Source organism: Leiobunum rupestre, chromosome 2 (assembly GCF_980474605.1).
Source record: "Leiobunum rupestre chromosome 2, qqLeiRupe1.1.hap1, whole genome shotgun sequence".
In the NCBI taxonomy this organism is placed as follows: domain Eukaryota; kingdom Metazoa; phylum Arthropoda; class Arachnida; order Opiliones; family Sclerosomatidae; genus Leiobunum; species Leiobunum rupestre.
This window is the reverse complement of record NC_143385.1, coordinates 8,220,781-8,232,925: the sequence shown is the minus strand read 5'-3', so window position 1 is coordinate 8,232,925 and position 12,145 is coordinate 8,220,781.

The window sequence follows — 12,145 nt, the reverse complement described above, 5'->3', positions numbered from 1 at the left end:
TCACCGAGTAAGGGTACTTGTCGCAGAGATCGTGAATTGCCGTGACCACCGGGTCAGTAGAGCGCTTATGGAGCATGGTGAGGGCACTCATAGAATCCGAGCAGACGATCACCGAGCTGTAAAGTTGAGCAAACGCGTAGGAAAGAGCTAGTTGTATGGCGAGTAGCTCGATCCTGTTGATGGGATGACCGGAATCGACATAGGAACGGGCTCCAACCCCTAGAGATGGAATTGCGAAAGCGACGCCAGCGATTCCCGAGTCCGAAGCGAGAGAACCGTCAGTGTAGATAATGTTCGCATCCTTGGCGAGAGTGTCAAGCGTCGCGAGGAAAGATTGCCTCAGCGCATCCGAGCAGAGGTCGCCTTTGCGAGAATGCAACCAGCGGGAGATGACCTTCACCGTGGGCGGTTCCCAAGAAGGAGATGGGGTGGGTGGGATGTGACTCCTGGAGGTATGAAAGAGCCAGGAAAGATTATGCTCTCTGGTTAAGTGCCACGCACGAAGCAAGAAAGGGAGCCGGTCCGGTGCGAAGTGATGTTCAAGGACTTCCAAAGTGTCGAGATTGTCGCGGAGGAGAGTGGGGTAAAATTCTGGCGTGTCGGCTGCTCCACATGGCGCGAGAGTGTGAAGGTCCAGGATGGAACGACGAACGCTCAAAGGTGGAATGGCCTCCTCCGCTTCCATAAGAACTATGGGCGAGCAGTGCGGGACTCCCAGGATGACTCGAAGAGCAGCGTTCTGTACTTTATCCAAAATGGCCAGAAGGTTGGCGGAAGCGGACGCATAGAGTGGGCTGGAATAGTCCAACCTGGATCGGATAAGGTGGGTGTACAGGAGCTGGAGCACCCCCCTACTCGTTCCCCAACTGGTCGCCGAGACGGTACGCAGGAGGTTAAGACGCTTTAGTGAATAAGTAGCAAGGGCCTCAACGTGAGGTTTCCACGTGAGACGGTCGTCAAAAATGACGCCTAGGTACCGGTACGTCCTGACCTTGGTCAATGGGGTGCCATCGAGACGGAGAGTGAGACCTCCCGGGATAGCTTTTGTTTTGGTGAAGATCAAATATTCGCACTTGAGGCGTTGAAAGTTGAAGCCCCAGCTGGAACCATACTCCGAGATTTTATCAAGCACTATCTGCTTTGAGTCGTACAGAGGTTGAAGCGCTGGTTCACACTTCCAACCTGCAATATCATCTGCGTGTTCACCGTGATCTACCAAGCTCCGACAAATTTGAGGGATCTCGTCCAACATAACGTCGAAGAGGATGGGGCTGATAGAGCTGCCCTGAGAGACTCCTCTTTTAACTGGATATACGTCAGAAAGCTCCCCATTAACTCTGACCTGGAAGGTTCTGCCCTTGAGAAAGTCCTCCACCCAACGAAGAAGATTTCCCGACAGACCCCAACGTTGTAGCTTGTAGAGCAGTGCTTGATGGTGGACACTGCCGAAGGCCTCCTTTAGGTCGAGGAACACTGCAAGACAGTGTTGGTTCTTGGCCAAAGCCCTTTGAGCAGCTGTGGCCAGACGAATAGCGTTGTCCGTTGCACGCCGGCCACGGCGAAAGCCCGATTGTTCCGCGGGGAGGACACCGTTTGGATCTAAGAACCAAACCAAACGGCCAAGAACCAATTTCTCAAAGATTTTCCCCAGGTTTGGGAGCAAGGAGATGTCGCGGTAAGAGGCTGCATCCATTGCGGGCTTCCCAGGTTTCAAAATGGGATGCAGAATAGCGTGTTTCCACCGAGCGGGCATGACGCCTTCTGCCCAAAGATTGTTGTAGAGCACTAGGAGGGCCGTACGAAACGCTGGCGTCGTGTTCTTTATGATGAGGTTGGAGACGTTATCGATCTCCGGGGAGGTATTGTGAAGGCCAGAGATGACATCGTATAGCTCCGTTTCCGTAAAAGGGACGTTATATCTGGTCGGCGGTCTTTCCAGAAAAGGTTCCTGCCGGTAATGCTGACCCGGACCGAGTGTTGGCTGGCGGTGAATATCTGCTCCGGCGGACTGGGCCAGGCGCTCGGCAACTGCGGATTGATCCGTTACGACCGCGTATTGAAGTGAGAGGAGCCTGTGGGGACGATTACCACTTTAAAACCACCGAACCTGGGACCATACCTGAGTTAAAGGGGTGTGCGCATGGAGCTTGCTGCAGTTATTTCTCCAACTGTCTCGTTTCTTTTCCCGAGTGAGCTTCTTAAAAGTAGACCTTTCGCGATTGTAGACCAATTGGTCCAGAGCTAAAGACAGAGCTTTGTTAGTATTCGCGACCGAAACGAGTCTAAGTGGCGTAAGGGGGCTAGCTTCTCCAAGGTAGCTCCTATGACAAATAAAAAAAGTCATAAGGAAAACTAATAGCATCTGCTTTAGCCGCTACCTATCTGGGTTTCAATGGTGACGCAAAGGGGGCGTAGCGATAGTTTTCGGTCGCGAATAGTCTTCGCACGTGCGACTGCAGAACGCGCTCGTAGAGTTGCGAATAATGGAGACAGTGACGTAAGAGCTACGTACGGTTAAACAAGAAAGCCACTTTACTATAGAACAGGTGCTTTCATAACGTTTTTTTGTTCGGCGTCACGAGCCGAAGTTTAACTTTAGTTTTTCGGCACGAGCCTATCTCACGCGGGCTTTAAAACTACTATAACGTTACCATAGTTAAAAAAGTCGTAGTCTAAATTGCGAGGTTTTTAAAGATAACCTATTATCTATAATGTTAGTTTCGGGTTTTTGGTGTTTATTTTCTTGGATTCCTATCGGCCAATTTTCATCGGTTCAGAGCCATTTGGACATAGAATGCAATGACGTACACCTTTCTAATGAGGACATGGTTCAAGGTCACGGAATTTTGGATCATCTAATGAGTCCTTTAAAATTACAAATTCCTAGGAAAAATAGCTTTACATTTATTAGATCAGGATCGTTTTTTGAGTGGCCACTCGGTATGTAGAGACGATCAGGGGCCTTTATGATCTAGGTTTCACCCAGCACGAAAGAACCAATAAATACATTTGACTTACTTTTGTTTATGAAAATCAGTTCGGTGATTCTTTTCGTTAATTTACCATGCTTATAGTTCTGAAAATCAGTTCGGTGATTCTTTTCGTTAATTTGCTATGCTTATAGTACTGAAAATCAGTTCGGCGATTCTTTTCGTTAATTTGCCATGCTTATAGTTCTGAAAATCAGTTCGGTGATTCTTTTCGTTAATTTGCCTTGCTTATAGTTCTGAAAATCAGTTCGGTGATTCTTTTCGTTAATTTGCCATGCTTATAGTACTGAAAATCAGTTCGGTGATTCTTTTCGTTAATTTGCCATGCTTATAGTTCTGAAAATCAGTTCGGTGATTCTTTTCGTTAATTTGCCATGCTTATAGTTCTGAAAATCAGTTCGGTGATTCTTTTCGTTAATTTGCCATGCTTATAGTTCTGAAAATCAGTTCGGTGATTCTTTTCGTTAATTTGCTATGCTTATTGTTCTGAAAATCAGTTCGGTGATTCTTTTCGTTAATTTGCCATGCTTATAGTTCTGAAAATCAGTTCGGTGATTCTTTTCGTTAATTTGCCATGCTTATAGTTCTGAAAATCAGTTCGGTGATTCTTTTCATTAATTTGCCGTGCTTATAGTTCTGAAAATCAGTTCGGTGATTCTTTTCGTTAATTTGCCATGCTTATAGTTCTGAAAATCAGTTCGGTGATTCTTTTCGTTAATTTGCCATGCTTTTAGTTCTGAAAATCAGTTCGGTGATTCTTTTCGTTAATTTACCATGCTTTTAGTTCTGAAAATCAGTTCGGTGATTCTTTTCGTTAATTTGCCATGCTTTTAGTTCTGAAAATCAGTTCGGTGATTCTTTTCGTTAATTTGCCATGCTTATAGTTCTGAAAATCAGTTCGGTGATTCTTTTCGTTAATTTGCCATGCTTTTAGTTCTGAAAATCAGTTCGGTGATTCTTTTCGTTAATTTGCCATGCTTTTAGTTCTGAAAATCAGTTCGGTGATACTTTTCGTTAATTTGCCATGCTTTTAGTTTTGAAAATCAGTTCGGTGATACTTTTTGTTAATTTGCCATGCTTTTAGTTTTGAAAATTCGTTCGGTAATATTTCGTTAATTTGCCAGGCTTTTAGTGCGGAAAATTAGTTCGGTGATTCTTTTCGTTAATTTGCCATGCTTATAGTTCTGAAAATCAGTTCAGTGATTCTTTTCGTTAATTTGCCATGCTTATAGTTCTGAAAATCAGTTCGGTGATTCTTTTCGTTAATTTGCCATGCTTATAGTTCTGAAAATCAGTTCGGTGATTCTTTTCATTAATTTGCCATGCTTATAGTTCTGAAAATCAGTTCGGTGATACTTTTTGTTAATTTGCCATGCTTTTAGTTTTGAAAATTCGTTCGGTAATAGTTTTCGTTAATTTGCCATGCTTATAGTGCTGAAAATTCGTTCGGTAATAGTTTTCGTTAATTTGCCATGCTTATAGTGCTGAAAATTAGTTCGGTGATTCTTTTCGTTAATTTGCCATGCTTATAGTTCTGAAAATCAGTTCGGTGATTCTTTTCGTTAATTTGCCATGCTTTTAGTTCTGAAAATCAGTTCGGTGATTCTTTTCGTTAATTTGCCATGCTTTTAGTTCTGAAAATCAGTTCGGTGATACTTTTCGTTAATTTGCCATGCTTTTAGTTTTGAAAATCAGTTCGGTGATACTTTTTGTTAATTTGCCATGCTTTTAGTTTTGAAAATTCGTTCGGTAATATTTCGTTAATTTGCCAGGCTTTTAGTGCGGAAAATTAGTTCGGTGATTCTTTTCGTTAATTTGCCATGCTTATAGTTCTGAAAATCAGTTCAGTGATTCTTTTCGTTAATTTGCCATGCTTATAGTTCTGAAAATCAGTTCGGTGATTCTTTTCGTTAATTTGCCATGCTTTTAGTTCTGAAAATCAGTTCGGTGATTCTTTTCATTAATTTGCCATGCTTATAGTTCTGAAAATCAGTTCGGTGATACTTTTTGTTAATTTGCCATGCTTTTAGTTTTGAAAATTCGTTCGGTAATAGTTTTCGTTAATTTGCCATGCTTATAGTGCTGAAAATTAGTTCGGTGATTCTTTTCGTTAATTTGCCATGCTTATAGTTCTGAAAATCAGTTCGGTGATTCTTTTCGTTAATTTGCCATGCTTATAGTTCTGAAAATCAGCTCGGTGATACTTTTTGTTAATTTGCCATGCTTATAGTTCTGAAATCAGTTCGGTGATTCTTTTCGTTAATTTGCCATGCTTATAGTGCTGAAAATCAGATCGGTGATAATGTTTGCTAATTATTATTATTTACTTCCTAAGCAGATTGTTCCAATGTATGCTCTTAAATAAATATTTTATATAAATACTGACTTGTCTGTCGCATTACAAATAAACCATTCGGTATTATTTTAACTAATTTTTTTCCCCGTAACAAAGGAGCGTTTAATTTGAGTATCCTTAGAGCAAACGACCACTTAAACAGTGGAGATTTCTAAAAATAATTAGTTCTCCCTTCCACTGGTGCGCAACTTAATGGATTCTTTAATAGGGTCCTCGCTTCGGCGCCGCCAAACTAATTAATAGGAACTCTTTCGTCTCAAATTATAAACGAAGTTACTTCATTAGCTTTTTTCTCACGCGAACTTGGTAACTTAATTTCTAAAGGGTAATAGCGTATAATCTGTATTCCTAGTTTTGTCTTGGAAGCTCAACTATTTAGACGAAGAATGTATTGAGGTTAACAGAGAATATGCAGACTTAACATGTTTCCCGAAAGATGTTATGCACCGACATACTGTAGAGATAAAGAGAGTATAGAAAGGCTTTATTTAAGCCACGTCAAAAGTCAGAGTTACCATAAGCATTATAGCATTAAAAACAAGAATAACCATAAACACAATACCAAACCATAAAACATATTTTGCAATCACATTAAAATTCATTTAACAGATGAACAACATTTAATTTTGGTTTAGGATTGAACAATATTTAAATTTGGCTCAAGATTGAACGATATTTAAATTCTGCTTAAGATTGAACAATATACAATAGACGAGCTTGTTGGTTTCGGGTTATTTAAAGTAGAGTGCTTTTGAAAAGGTGGAAAGATTACACGAGAAAGGACGAGGGGGCGTGGTTTTTCTTCCGGGAATCAAATTCTATGTTACCCTAAATACATTTAAATTATTTTAAATTATTTAGGCTCCTCTCCAGAGAAAATATTCTTGATTGTATAAACGTTAAACAAATACATTGTGATTTTTACTGCCCCAAAGCGTGAAATTCACTTAAACACTTATGGTCGAGTTTTAGAAACTTCATTTGTCCGTAATAAATACTTCTTGAAGCAATTTTCAACATAAATAAACCCGGAAATGCATTCTAGATTTTTAGTGTCAAACGGTTCAATTCTGCGTGTAGTTTCTCTCTACGTTTCATTTTACCAGTTAATAGGAAAGGATCAATTATGAATTTTAAAAGAAGTTAAACTTGTGGAGGTTAACGTTAATAGTTAGTGTAGGAAGCTGTTGGCTCGCGTGGCATGCAGGGCTTGCCACCACCCTCCAACGCATTGTAACCCGGCCACCTGAATTAATGGCTTTAAAAGTCGCTTGATGACTTAGGCCTAAGGTGGTGCCATGGGTATTAGCAATTTAACCCCTTGGTGGTCTATATAGTTAGTTATCTCCCTCTTCATAAATATCTTGATATTTCGGTTTTAATCTTGAATTTATTCAAATTAACTTTATCGTGATAAATGTTTAAAGTAACGAAAAAATAATTAAACGTCACATTTATCCGATTTGCGTGTTCTTCTTAATTTGGTTATAGTTAAACCGATAATGTATTTATTTCTTCTCAAAGAAAATAACTATGATTTGAATTTCTTTCAGAAATAAATACATCGCAGTTTCACTTAAATCCTTGTTTGATTTTCATGTCAATCTATTTGTACTTCAGATTTCAAACATTGCTTTAGCGTTCCAGTTAGGAACATTTTATAAATGAAACATTTAAATGGTATTATCAAACGTAACATAACACGCATTAGAGCCATAAAAGCGTGCTCTTTAATGAAACCGTAAATTATGTCACTTCCAACTCCGTAACAAAATTCGAGTCACCAACTTTAGGTGGTTTCTTTTCGCTTGTTCCGGGATTTCAGAGTAGGGGTAAGACGAGTAAGGCTATGACATCATTTTTCTCCTATTCTGTGCTGGCGAATAGTTCGAATTGGGGTAAAAACGTTTTTCCAAAACGGTTGCCTGTGGCCTTTTCAGCAGATAAATTGTGGCTAGCAAACGACAAAATCCGATTTACTCCTTGACGCCTCCTTTTCAGAAGGAGTAAAAAGAGTAGCCCTAATTCACCGAAACAAGAGAATAGTTGATGGGGCGGAGTAATTCTCATCCCCGGAACAGCCGAATAAAACGTTTAACGGTAAAAAGAGTACACTCTTGAAAAGGTTGGGTTAGAATTCAACCCAAACCTGGGTCCGTATTTACCCAGCCCAAAATTGGAGTTGTTTAGAATCAACCCATGAAAAGTTAAAAATTAAACTCGATTTTGGGTTGAAAACTACCCCACCTTCGGTTGAAAACTACCGCACCTTTGGTTGAAAACGACCGCACCTTGGGTTGAAAACGACCCCACCTTGGGTTGAAAACAACCGAACCTTGGGTTGAATTTTAATCGCGTGTGTGCCCGTGCAGCTAGTACACTTTTAGTCCGAGAACAGGCGAAAAGAAACCCCTAATATAGAAGGGAAACAGAAGTGAATTTTGAAAATGCGCAGAATTTATCGTTCTTTTCTGCCCTACGTTTCAAAAATGGCATTTCGAGATAAATCTTTTTTAGTAATGCTTATGAAAATAAAAATACTACAGTATTTAGGTAACTGAAAACTAGTTGTATTGGTTTCTTTTAGGCCGGAATCTAAATATGACAATGACTATCGCCAAAATTAAGTAAATCTCAGAATAATTTGACATAATGCGTTTTGTACGTTTATATTTTGCTAAAACTCTTGGTAGAAACGCATTATGTGGTATAATAATACTGAGTAACGGCCATTGTGACTGTTACCCTGGGAATGACGCGGAATAAATTAGAGCAGACGAAATTATACGAAAGGAAGACTCTTATTGGTCAATAACGACTAGAGGTCGGCGGAACAAATAAATTAACCACAAAAATTTTAATTAATCATTAAAATTAGTATTATTTGTTTTATACGAATAAATTATACGATGAAACAACGATTTAACATGCAAAATTAATCATTTTTTTCGACTATTTGTGAATAATTCTCGGTTATGGATAAATATAAATAATTGTATAATTTCTTATTCAAACGCCGACCTCTAATAACGACATAATGTGTTGTTAAAAATTTCAGTAGCGGTGCCAGGACTTTTGGGGAGGTAGGCCAACCACTTGAAGCACCCCCCCCCCCCCCAATTATGGAGCCCCCCCCCCCCAATTTTTTTTAAATCCGTCCATGTGGATTATTTAATTTTTTTTAAGCACGTGGTGCAATTTTTGAGTAAAATGGGTACGCGACGAATAAATTAGACCTAATAACACTTAACAAATGAGTGGTTATTTACTTATTTCTACGACTGAATTCCAGTCTATCAATATACATGCATTATTTCGGTACTTCGCATGTACACTCTGTTCAAAAAGTCTTTGCCTGTGGGATATTTCGAACATTTTCGACCGTCATTTCTTGTATAGTTGCATCAAGTCGAAGCGGACATCGGTAATATATTAATAAAATGTTTAGCTACAAATTGGCAAAAATCATTTTCTGGATAGACTTATAATTTGGCCTATTTTGGCCTAAAAGAGGGGGTGTCAACTTTTTTATTTTTGATCTCAGGTCATTTAAAACTTGATTTTCGTGTTCTCCGGGGTTGATTTATATTTAGAGAGTGTTGGAATTATTCAAATCGCCGCATTGGTTCAAAAGATATTCACCAAAGAAGTTTTCACAGAAATTGAGGAATATCTAAACATCTCACTAAGCCATTTAAAATAATAAATGTTAACGGGTTTTGTCGCCATCTATAGTTCCTAGAAGTAATATTTTTTGTTTAATTCTAAATATGTAACAAATTGAAGGTTAACATAAATATTTTCTGTTCGTTTCTCAAATGAGCACATGAAAATATTTCTGGACTCAACTGATATGCCAGAAAACCAACTTATCTTTTGAAATACGAAATTTTTTCGATGTTCTATAATTGGTCAACAAAATGTAGAAATTTCAAGACCTACCCTACCATTTAAATGAAAAATTATGTAGCACGAGCAACTTAGCAAAATTTGTTTCCTGACTACGTTCAAATACGTATTGGGCTAGGAACAGCAACCCCTCCTAGTGCAACCTACCTATAAGCTGCAAACTTTCTCTTCTCATTTCGCCACAAATCTACCATTCTGACACACTTTTGGTCTTATGTCGCTATTGATCATAGCTAGAGCCAACCCTGAGATATTAAAATTTAATTACATTAGTCAGAGGTTTTTTAAATATTTTTCTTCAACTCACCATATTCAATTGTTATATAATGGGGGTCATTTAAGTCGTGCCTTATTTCTTTAGAAGCTCTACACATAACACGCACATGCATATAACCCAGTTTTTTAGAATCCGGTAAAAAAAATAAAATAACCCACACAAAAGAATAGCAAAACAATTTGCAACAACAAAAATTCGCAACTCATTAAAATAATAAATTTTTTAAAGTATTTTAAAGAAAATACTAAAACCATATTTTAGTTGAATTTTCACATATATAACCCGCTCATGAATATAACACACACTAGCATATAACCCACAGACAGTGTACGTCGCTTTGCTATAGAGAGACAACTTCCTATTCCTATTTAGTTATAATTTTGTTGTCATTCAATGACGAAGCCGGCAACCGCGATGGCAATTCGCAGGCACGGGATGTCACTAGTGAATTTACTACCAAGGCTTCAATTTTTTTATTGATTTAATTTATGATAGAGCAACTCAAAAAAACAAAAATTAAGTCTTGAACTGAAAGCAAACTACTTTATTTACCTTCGCTGCTCCATTAGTGTACCAGATATACAATCGAATAAGTAAAAAACTGTGAACAGAGTTTTGAAGCAGTGAAATCAGAGTTTAGCTACACACTATTATTCTCGAAACAATTAAAAAGCGTCCTAAAGCATTAATAATTTTGGAATTTAGTTCAAATAAGGAAATTTTGGTTTTACATTTGGAAATAATAATAAGCTAGGCTAATACCCAAGGCCTAAGTCATCAAGCGACTTTTAAAGCCATTAATTCAGGTAGATGCGTTACGATGCGTAGGAGGGTGGTGGCAAGCCCTTCAACAAGACGCAACAGCTCTTACACTTACTATTACCTTTAAATTCAACAAGTTTTTATGGAAGGGTAAATGTAAGAGCTCAGGGGAAAACCCCTTAAACCAGTGGGAAGAAAACTTTCAACCTCAACGCAGGAGTTGGTCCGCGTTCCCACCCAGTGCCACAAGCTGGAATCGAATGCGGCTCCTCTTGCTGCGAGGCGAAAGAGCTAAACACTCTGCTACCCATTGCTCTACCAACCGCGCTTCCAAACATCCAGAAACTGTTGTCATTTTCAGCAAATAAAATCGTACCCCAGGTTTTTGAAGGAGTTGCGTCTCTCTATAGTGAAGAGACTTTACACTGAGCAGCAGTTTTAAAGAATCCTGTAAAAATAACTGGAGTAGCCCGCTACAACCAAAATTCCCAACTCGTTGCTTCAAATACAAACACGATACTAATTTCAATACGCTATTTTAACCATACTAGTTGAAAAATGCTAGTGTGCGAGGCTTGGTGGTTTAAAGGCCCAAAATGGCTTTGTATTAATTATTTTTACATAATAGGTTAAAAATATGACTACTTTAATTCTGAAAGTTATATCTTGAATGAAGTCAATCAATTCAAGGTGGATAATATGCCGAAAAATATGGTTTTAAATATATAAGCCTTGGTTAATCACTCGTTTCGGTCGTCTGACATTGCGAACTTTAAATACAATATTAATCGTACATGGAATCAATAAAAAATTAAAAAATATTAAAAGTAAACTTCTGTCAGTTGTTATAATTTATAATTAAAAGATGATTCTATTAATAACAATCCCAAATAAAAGTATACATACACGAGGTTATACGAACACGAGGTTAATTCGTCGGCAGATCGTACAGAAGCGTCGTAGCAGACGCTACTAACAGCTTTTTCCTTCACCCTCTCCCATCCACCCCCCATTTTAGCTTCCGCAATAGAAACTATCAATCATGATTTCGGTCGCTTTCCCCGCCGTTTTCCTTCATCGAAAACTTCTTTGGTGAATATCTTTTGAACCAATGCGGCGATTTAAATAATTCCAACACTTTCTAAATATAAATCAACCCCGGAGAACACGAAAATCGGGTTTTAAATGACCTGAGATCAAAAATAAAAAAGTTGACACCCCCTCTTTTAGGCCAAAATAGGCCAAATTATAAGTCTATCCAGAAAATGATTTTTGCCAATTTGTAGCTAAACATTTTATTAATATATTACCGATGTCCGCTTCGACTTAATGCAACTATACAAGAAATGACGGGCGAAAATGTTCGAAATCTCCCACGGGCAAAGACTTTTTGAACAGAGTGTACATCCCTTACCTCAGAACTTACAACTTTACGAAAATTAATGTACATAGGTACACTAACAATTGTAAGTAAAGTAAGTTTAAGAACCATTTATTTGTACAGATAAAATTAAAGATACAATTTGGATAAAGTAGCGCTCGCCAAAAATTAAAACTAAAAAATAAACTACTGTCAAATAAAGTTACTCGTGAATTTGAAAGGAATAAAAACAGCATTGTCGTTAAACGAATCACTCACACTGAATATTGAAAAATTAATAAATAAATAAATTATTTCGCAAGCAGATTACAGAATTTTCTGATATTAAATAATTTGGAGGCCCATATATTAAATTTTGGAGGCCCCTTAAGACGACTTTTGGAGGCCCCTATCAAAATTTCAAGTAGGCCCAGGCCTACCCCGGCCTGTTGCTGGCGCCGCTACTGACAAATTTCCGACGGTCGTTAATG